Raw genomic sequence first — 10,929 nt, forward strand, 5'->3', positions numbered from 1 at the left:
TTTCAACGCTTCCTTGCACCAATATTTAATTGCCAGTTATGTTGCTTAGTCAGACGAACATGTATTGAAAGATCATTGATCAACTTGGATGCACGTTTGGGGATTTTTTATACTCCCTCCATTTTTTTTAATTAAATTAACTTTATTAATTATGTTTTAAAAATATAAATTTAAATATATATACACATTTTGTATAGTCATTTAATAAAAAAAAATTATTAGGAGAACATAGTAAAATTTTCTTGATTTCAAAATTACTAAATTGAAACGAATATATTTTAGAAAAAGGAGCAACTATTTTAAAATGGAGTATTAAAATCTCCCACGTTGCGCATATAGTCATTAACAAATTTTATTTGCCAACCTTCAATATCCAGTGCTAGGTTAGACTTATTCTTCTTCCATAAAACACCCTAAACAAGGTACTTTAATTAATCTATAATTTATATCTATATCTATAATCTATATCTATAATTTATAATATATTAAAAGTGTGAAACGCTTAGAAAAGTGAATTGAAGTGAAGACCCTTCTTTAGACAAAACTGTCTCTTCACTAATTTCTTTAATTATTATTTAATTATTTTTATTATATTAACTAGACTCCTAAAATAAAAGTTACTTCTAAGATATATGGAAGGAGAATCAATTAATATTTTTCTGATCAATTAAAAAAATACTCCTAAAATAAGATATAAAAATCCTTTTAAAATAGAACTCTATTAAGCAAATACTTCAAATATTGAGATGCATATTAAACTACTGAAGAAATTTATTTACTTATTGGGAAATAAACTTGGCGTACATAGCTTAGAAAATATTATTATTTTCAAATTCTTTTTCCCTTGTTTATTTACCTACTTAATTATTTTGGATACTCTTCGTAATTATCACATAATTCTTCTAAATTGAATCATGGTGATTACCTCTTGACTACAGAATTAGATATTGTATCAATATGATACCCTGGCTTTGACTTTTTTTTTTTTTTTTAAGTTTAGGTTTAATTAAATAAATTCCTCAAAAAATGTTGAATTTAATTATTGTATTTATCTTTATTATTTAGACAAATATTATATTTAGTGTAATGTTTGAATTCAATAAAATGAAATACACGCGCAAGACGAATACACCTAAATTAGTTTAAAAATAACCAGGTGCAAGAAAAAAATATATTAAGAAATTGTAAATTAAAGTTTGAAAATGTCGTCCAAATTTGATGCAAAGGGATTATAAGTATTTTCATGATTTGAGATATGGACTGGACCTAGAGGCTAGAAGTGGGAGGTTGCCTCACATGATTAGACAAGGGTGGGGTAACGTATAGGGTAGGAGTTGTGAAGCAATTTGGACCAAAGTGAAAAGGAAACATGCAGGAATGGAAGATAATTAGTCTTTCGTCTCAATTTTTGTGATGTAATTTTTTACTATGTTTCAAAATTATTCTTTAAAAATAAGTATTTGTTTATTTTTAAATAGAGAGTATAATTTTGTAGATTTTTTCGCAAATAAATAAGACGTAACATGAATATAATATTGATGATATTATTCCAATTGAAACGGACTAAACAAACGTGTATCATAAAAATTAGGCCACAAGGAAAGTAGAAAGGGTAGGGAGACCAAATTCAAACTTGGTCTCTTTCACCTGCAAGCTGCAACTTGGCATTAGAGAAAGAATTGTAAGAAATCAATCATGCATTGCATGCTATGATATCCACCTACAAAGCCCATCCATGTTAAAATTGGCTTCAACCAATCTCAAGGGTCGTTTACCCTTCATCAAATTATTAGCCTATTACTTTCGCCTGATTTTTTATGATGTTCGAATTAATTTATTTACATCTCGACTAATTTTATTGAATATCTGTTGAATTTGGTTGATATAACGTGAATGAACAATAGAGGAAAAAGTATGAAGAGAAAGTGAATAATAAATCTTCACTTTATGGAAGAAGTGTTCTCCCACATTAGTGGGAGAAAGGAACTTTTGTAGGTATAGAGTAACTTACATAAATCACGGAATGTTTAAGCGTTATAATACTTTATTCCAACAATTTGTTAAATTACATCATATCTCGGATTTTTAAATTTGTGATACATATTTTTAACCTTGATACATATGCATTGAGATACATTTGTAATTTAATGGTTAGTTAAATAAGGAAGTAACTAATTTTCAATTATTACAGGGAGTAAAATTAGGCACAAATCGTGAAAATGATAAATCTGGTTTGGATGTATCATAATGATACATCTAGTTCCAGATGTATCACAATGATACATTTCGTAAAATTACTCACTAACCATTAAAAGTTTAATCTTACACCAAAATAAATAATTTACATTTGTCATACATATGTTAAATGTATCAAACATTTATAAATAAATTAAAAACATGAATCACTATCACAAAGTATATGTCGCTATCACATTGTTCAATTTCTCCTCTTTTCCTTAATGGGTATTGACTTAAAAGTTGAAAAAGAATTCAAAATTGATAAAAGAAAAGTTGATAAAAAGATAAAAAAAAAAAAGACAATGAAATTGGTGAAAAAGTTGAAGTAAAGGAGATGAAAGTTGTATCAATTGATGATAATTTGGGAGAGATTTTAGGGAATGAAATATTTGAAAAAAATCTTTAAAAAAAATAGATTGTGTTATGAAATATAAATAGAGAACAACAAGAATAAATAGAGAATAAGGAGACTTCTTTATTTCAAGATCATCTTTATTAAGAATACAATGAATAAAATCCCTCTATTTATAGGGGAAAATACTTCTAGTTTTTGACTAAATGACAGATACTTCAAATCCTGATAGATATCAACTAGATCTTATTAGATCTTGATAGACATTCGTTATAATGTAAATATATTTATAACACTCCTCCTTGAATGTCTAGATAGATAATGTGCCTCGTTTAAACCTTACCAAAAAAAATTCAGTGAAAAAAATCTAGTGAAGAAAAAAGAGTACACATCTTTAACAAGACGCAAATATGTTGCCTCATTAAAAACCTTACAAGAAAAATCCAATGGGACAAAACCTCATAAGGGAAAAAGAGTACAACACATATCAACTCCCCCTAATGAGAACATCCTTGAACCTTTGCATCCCAATCTTGTGCAACATCTTCTTGAAAGTTGCAATTGGAGAAGATTTGGTAAATAAATCAGCCACATTGTCACTTGAATGAATATGTTTCACGTTAATATCACCATTATTTTGTAGCTCATGTATGTAGAAAAGTTTTGGCAAAATATGCTTCGTTCTATCTCCTTTTATGAATCCTCCCTTAAGATGTACTATGTATGTTGCATTATATCTGTATAAAATTGTGGGTAAATTGTCATATTTCACACCACATTTTTCTTGAATGAGATGTATCATGGACCTCAATCATACACATTCTTAACTTGTTTTATGAATAGCTATTATCTCAGCATAATTCGATAAAGTGGCTATGATAGACTGCTTTGTATGTCTCCAAGATATTGCAGTACCACCACATATGAACACATAGCCTATTTGAGACTGAACTTTATGTAGGTCAGATAAGTAACCAACACCAACATGACCAATAAGATCGGTACTGCAAACTTGCTAACAAATTAACTAAAAAGGGCTATATCGGGCCTTATAGTATTTGTAAGATACATAGTGCATCAATTACACTAAGATATGGTATTTCATAGCCAAGGAGTTCCTTATTCTTTTATTGAGGTCGGAATAGATCCTTATTCAATTTTGCATGTTTCTCATTTAAACAAATATTTTATTGCTTTTAAAAACTCCAAGAGTTCCCATGATACTCAAATCATCAAATTATCTCTTATAAGGATAATAAAAAGTTTTCCAGAAACTTTATATGCTTCAGACATTCTGAATCCTTTAGGAATTTTCATATTTATTTTTGTCAAGTAACAATATCCAACATGTCAAGTGTGACATCTTCAAGTATGTGGTCTGCAAATCAAATAAGTTGTACACTTACCAAAATACATCCTTTCAGGTCACTTGATAAATATTTCTACGTCAGCATACTTAAATATACGTAAAATTTAAATCCTCATAATCTTTCACAATATTGCGCCAATATTTTATCAAAGGTATCGTCGATAATTTCTCATTTTATTTTGGTTCACAATGTGGTATAACATTTTGAAATCTTATTACTTCATTATTTTCAGGTACCTAAACCTCTCATAAGATTTCATGAAGTGTTATGTTGTAGGCTCTTCAAAAGCACATTGTCTTCTTATCATGATTATTTTCTCCTTATTCTTTTCAAGAATTATTTATTTGGAATCGATTGGTCTATCATGCTTCACGCATGCATAGACTTTATCCTTTAAGAACACAAAATTGGAGCACTTGCAGCTTAATATGAGATATTTTCGGTATTTGACTTGAATTATTTTTTGAATGAGGATCTGATGATAATTCTTAATAAATTTCATAGCTACTTATAATCTCCCCCTTATGCTAGGAAAACTAACATACATCCTCCATCTTCTTTGAGGAATCCATCTTTGTGCATCATGGTATATTCATTAATCGTATACCGCACATCAAAACTATTAGATGGAATAGTTGGTTCCTGACCTTGAACCAATCGAGAGGGAAGAAATAATTATAATTTATTGGTCTAATACATACAAGTGCTATTGTATGCAACATATCAGATTTCAGACCAACACATGAAGTTTTATTCTCATTAGTAATAGTTTAGCTATTTATCGAAGGCATTCAATGCCAAATCATCATCATCAAGATGAATTGTCTTGATTACACAATCTGAAAGTTATGCTCTCAACTCAATTTTATTGAGTAAGCAACTTTATGAATGTCAAACTGTAAGTTGACAATGAATGTACATGTGATCATCTTATTGATGCATCTTTTCAAGATATCACGTGATAGATGAATGGGCCCTTATTCACCTTTTATACTTTTTAGATTTTGAGGAATCCAATCACAAAATTAGTTGGTCCAACCAACTTATCATGAGAACAAGCGACATAAACAATTCTTGAAGATTCTTGAAGAATCTTTTAGTTCTTCAATAGATGTCTAATACTCAATATGCACATCTTCGAGATGTTACAATCGTTCATGTCAACTTATGAATTTTTATACTAGTAAATTCCAAGTTTACCATGACATGTGTTTTTCATTTTAGTAAATTTCAAATTTACTATGACATGAATAGATATCAGAAGTAGATTTCACAATAACTTTTCTCAGTTATTCTTCCTCTTTCGGAGGTGAGTTGTGATATCATCACAATTAACTACACTTTTGCATTAATAAGCTTCTCATTTCCTAGGAATAATGAAATATAATCGTGCCTTAAGCTTGTCAAATTATGATAGCTTATAACTTCTTTCATGATATTACTACTTCAGGAGCAAAGAGCCAATCGAGGCATACGTATAATGTAGAAAATTTTTCTCTAACATATCTTATAGTCATAATAAGCATATGAAAATATTATCATTTTTGGTAATATTATCATATTGTCCCTCCACGCTTATACTCGTGCATTCAATCACTTGTCTTCTTTCAAACATATTATGCACTGCTATCACATACACCTCAAGAATGAAGTAAGTTGTCATATTTCAGACTTATCATATATTGCTACCACATTCACTTCATGGAATTGAACATATTCAATAGGTCGAATTTCATGACTCTTAACCAAATACCCATTATTTTGCCTTAACCATCATAATATCATCTCAGTATGATGCATTAAGATTCAAACTCAATGTCTTACCCGTATAAAGACATCTTAGGCATAAATCAATGAGACTTGAACCCAACATATTATCATCCCTTTTGATAATATTGTTCTTGAGAAATAAATTTAAAATATAAATGGTTCCAAATCAATTATCACACGTATGACCACTATATACAATACATGAAATTTATTTTCACATCATTAATTGCCCAATGATTGACAATCTCCCATATTATTATGTAACAATGTTAACCAAATAGATTTATAAGGAATTATAATAGTACTGAAAGGAATGAATCACCATAGTAATGGGTTTTGCCTAACTTACACACACACTCTTGCATCACTACTGCTACCTAAGGGAATAATATGATAATTATATATCCCTTTCATTATCATTACATCATAATTATGTATCAACCAAGCTAAATTTTGAAAATCACGAAGCACAGAATGCTCAATTCCCTCGTAATCAAGTGTTGCTTTTAGCCTTTATTCACCCATCTTTTTTTTCTCAAATCCAACAATAACTATATTGTTAGTAGTAAAAGACAGATAACATAAGGAATAACTAACCTTGAAATTACCTTTAGATTTATAATTCCACCTTATTTAGTAGAATCTCGTGCTGATAACGTATTATGAAATATAAATAGAGAACAACAGGAATAAATAGAGAGAAGAGAGAGACTTCTTTATTTCTCTTAAGGAATGAGAGATCATCTTTATTAAGAATACAGTGAATAAAACCCCTCTATTTATAGGGAAAAATACTCTTAGTTTCTGACTAAAAGACAGATGCTTTAAATTCTGATAGATATCAACTAGATATTATTAGATCTTGATAGACATTCATTATAATGTAAATACATTTATAACAGATTGCATGCATTAATTGAGGAGTAAAGAGTTTTATTCATACTAGTCAAGTATACGTGTTTCGCACGTGTGAATGACGATAACAATAAGTGTATACAAAAGAGTAAATTACTATCATTTATATCGAATAATGAACTTAATCTACCTTCATAAATCTTGCTTTTATGAATCAGATCCATTTAAAGTCACACAAGGATAATTTCTAGATAGATAAAAGCTACCCTTAAAAAAGTCTCCCATTTCTCTCTTTTCACACCACACACGTCAAGGCAAGTAAAATCACATTCCATGCCACGCGTCTTCTCATCTAAGGCTAATACTTATAAATTATGAAATAAATATATATATTTTTTTAAAAAAAAATTAAAAAAATTGAAATATCAATTATTTAATATTATATTGTGAGAGGAAAAATATATTTTAGAGTTTTGATGATGACTCTAAAACATAAATCGAGCGATGCATATTATTTCTAGCATACATCTCTAAGAACCTGACAGAAGACTGAAAGCGATTATAAATTTGAGTTTCTAACTCGTGAATTCTTTAATCCCCATTTTGTTTTATCTTTTAGCCAACTAATGACATTGTTTAATACTTATTCATAACCAAGTCAAAGGATCTTTAATTTTATTAAGCCTAATTTAAATCAATAACAAAAGAATATGAACTTATTTTGAAGGTTTTTATTTTTTTTTAAAGGCAACAAATAGAAGCTTAAAAGCCTAGAGAGAAAATCTCACATTTGCAAAAAAACAAAACAAAAAAACGTGAAAAGGGTAAAAAAAAATTGGATCCATGAGGTTGGAACGCATATGTCAAGCCTATATATTGCTCTTTTTATTCTTCATTAAAAGTCTTCCCTTTAAACAAAATCGTCTTTTTACCTTTTTTTCTTCAATCATTTTATTAAATTAAGGAATCCTAAAATATATAAAAAGAATCTTAATCATTAAAAGTCTCTACTTTATACAAAATTGTATTTTCACCTATCCCCTATTATTTTAATAATATAAAATATTTATTATAGTACAAAAAGTAAAACCTTTCCTCACAAAAATAGGAGCTATTTTTCACCATCTAAAGAAACCTTATCATTCCTAATCAAAAGAGGACAACCCCAAATAGAATATTCAGAAACCCAAAAAAACTTTTCTTTTTTTTTTAAATACCCATTAAAAATCTCAATATAATTGCAGTCAAACGTAATTAATTAATAGTAAATTAGTGAATAATAATTAATTGCAGAATATATCTATTTCTCAAATAAAGTGATTTTAATTGTCGAATACTAATTTTACACGTAGAAGTCATTAAATATAGACTTTATTTTAATTGTAGAATACTAATTTTACACGTAGAAGTCATTAAATATAGAATTTGTTTAGGTGTAAAACTCTTGTCAGATTTTTAGTAGGCTAGAGCATCGTATTTTTCTTCCCTGTTCCTTTCAATATATACGTGTAGTAGACAGATGGTTTAGGGTTTTTTTAGATTGGTTAATTTGTTTTCCTTCTCTATTTCAATATCTATGCTTAGTATATTTTGTAATTTTATTCATGTATTTATTTCGATTTCAACTTTTAGGCAGAGGATTTAGGATTTGTTAAGATTATTTAATTTGGTATTTTTTTTTTTAATATGAATGTGGTTTAGATTTATCGAAAAGTATTTTTTTTTTTTACTGGTGTAATTTTGATTTAGGTTGCAGTGTATTTATGGGCGTACTTCATCAACTCGATCTATTTTCTGAAGAAAATTAACAAAGAATCATATTTAAGCTTTAATATTAAACCGCAATAAACATATTTTTGCATTCCCGTGCTTGTACTACTAAAGATAAGTGGAGATTTTACCATAGAAGGTTGCTGATTTCACCTTCATATCAATAGGTATGAAGTTTCCTTTTTTTTTCTGGCAAAGGATGTAACTAAATGAATGTGCATTTTTTTATTTTTATTTTTGGCTACATTGAATTAGATTCACCACAAAAATTGGCTTCAAAACAACTACAATCCCTATTTCATTAATAAATGCTCAACAAGAGGTTATTTTATATCGACTTATTTTCTTAATCCTCTTTTCAATCTCCAAAATCGTTCTAGCTTGCTTGTGTCCTTTTCTACGGTGCTCGGATACTTTAAAAATATTAATAGGCATATGTTGGATCTTTCAAGATTAATATATTTTTGGAGGATTTAACATGAGTATAACATCAATTTTGGAAAGTTTAAGCAATATAGTTCCCTTTATAAGATGATTTTATTTTTACACATAAGAAATTTAAGAAAGGGCTAAATGATCATAAAAGAATATTTCCACCATATAATTGTTGTCCATGCCTTTAGCTTTTATCCCGTCAAGAGGTGAGCAAAAAAATGATAGACTCATCTATCAAGTGATGTGGTGAAATAGGTAGGATTTCTTGTCGTAAACTAGATACTAGAGGTCTTCAGCCAAGTCAAGAATTTCATTAAGAGAATTCAAAATTTAATATATACATATAGTTATATAAAATAAATAAATCAAAATAAAATATGAAATATAAAAATGTGCATGTCCTAAACAATATAAATATTTAATTATGAAATTTTTCAATGGAAAAAAATGATTGCATGTTCCTGTTATTAAATATTTGATATAATATACATTAATATATATTTGATATAATATACAATAATATTCTTGTGATGTTGTTAGTTTTTAATTTTTAAATTTAGAGACGGAATTTATACCATTACATTGGATGACACATGCTACAGTGTCTTAGATAGTTATGTTTTACATATTTCATTATTTTATATTTTTGGAATTAAATAACTAAAAATTAAGTTATAATATTGGCAGACGTGATTGTGTTTGTAATTAAAATCACGCTTTTTTATATTTTTTTAAATATAAATGTAAACTATATATATAATACATTAATCTATACAGATTTATTTAGAAAGACATTATCCATTATTGACTTGACACATTTTTTAAGAAATAATAAATAATAGAGATAATTTTATATATTACCCATTAATTAAAATAAATTCAATTTTTTGTAACATATATTGGATAATGATAAGTTATCTATTGTTTTTTCAAGGTGAATAAGTATCATTGGACTACTTTTTATAACATGTCTTAAACATGTATAAATTTTATATAGTATGAAATAAACGTGTAACTGCACATTCCCTTAAATTATATCTATATCTATAATCTATAATATATTAAAAATGTGAAGGTCCGTAGAAATATTGTTTGAACTTTTTGTCCTTCATTAAAAGTCTTTGTTTTAGACAAAATCGTCTTTTCACTATTTTCCTAATATTTAACTGGTGAAAATTAACTAAATATTTATAGTAAAATATTTTCTTATTAAAAGTCATCAAAATTAATGACAACATTTTTCATTAGTTTAAGAATTCTAAATCAACTAAAGGTGATTTTAAGAAGAATTAAAAAATCTAGAAATAAATATGAAAGACTTTCCATTGTTTAAAAAGTATGGAATTTTAAATAATAAAGTCTTGTAATTTTGTGTAATTTATCCATATTTCTTTCTCTTCTAGAATTTAAACCTACCGATAGTGTTTGTTACGGGAAACTAAACTATTTAATTTGAAGCCTATTTAACAGTCCTTAAAGATCAAATATCTTTCCGTGCCCCAATATTTCATGCTAGTACTTTGAACTTTCTTAAAGCAAGAAAACTTTGAATTTTCTATCTTATATATACTCCTATTAATTTCTAATGATCTTCAAATACTGAACAGTTTGGTCCAAATTGAAAAAGACTGCGAACTATATAATACAATATGACTTTGTGCTCCTCTCGGTTTTTAGTGGTCACAATACCAATAACACTTTTCCATTAATGAGCACAATCTGAACTTGTTTCCGACAAATAAGGGCCGATTATTGTCAAGCCCCCTGTTTTGAAAATAAAATAAAATAGTTTGACCCCAAAATATACCAGGTTGGAAGCAAGCAGGTTCAAGTTATGTCCCCTTTTAAGGTCAAACACTAATTTTCGCACGAATAGCCACTATTTCTGCGTGATTTTTAAATTTTACTCCTCATTTATGGGTCAATATATCCTGGAAAACAGTTCAAATATGCCATTAAACTGTCAGAAATGACTTATTTATGCTATTAATTAAAAATTTAGTTCATTCATGTCATCAATAACAGTGAATTTTCAAAAACAGCTTTGCCACGTGATCTTTTACTAGAATTCCATGTCATTAATTAAAATAAGAGAAAAGACTCAAATATGTCATTGAACTATCAGAAATGACTCATTTA

Source organism: Capsicum annuum, chromosome 3 (genome assembly GCF_002878395.1).
Source record: "Capsicum annuum cultivar UCD-10X-F1 chromosome 3, UCD10Xv1.1, whole genome shotgun sequence".
Classification (NCBI taxonomy): Eukaryota; Viridiplantae; Streptophyta; class Magnoliopsida; order Solanales; family Solanaceae; genus Capsicum; species Capsicum annuum.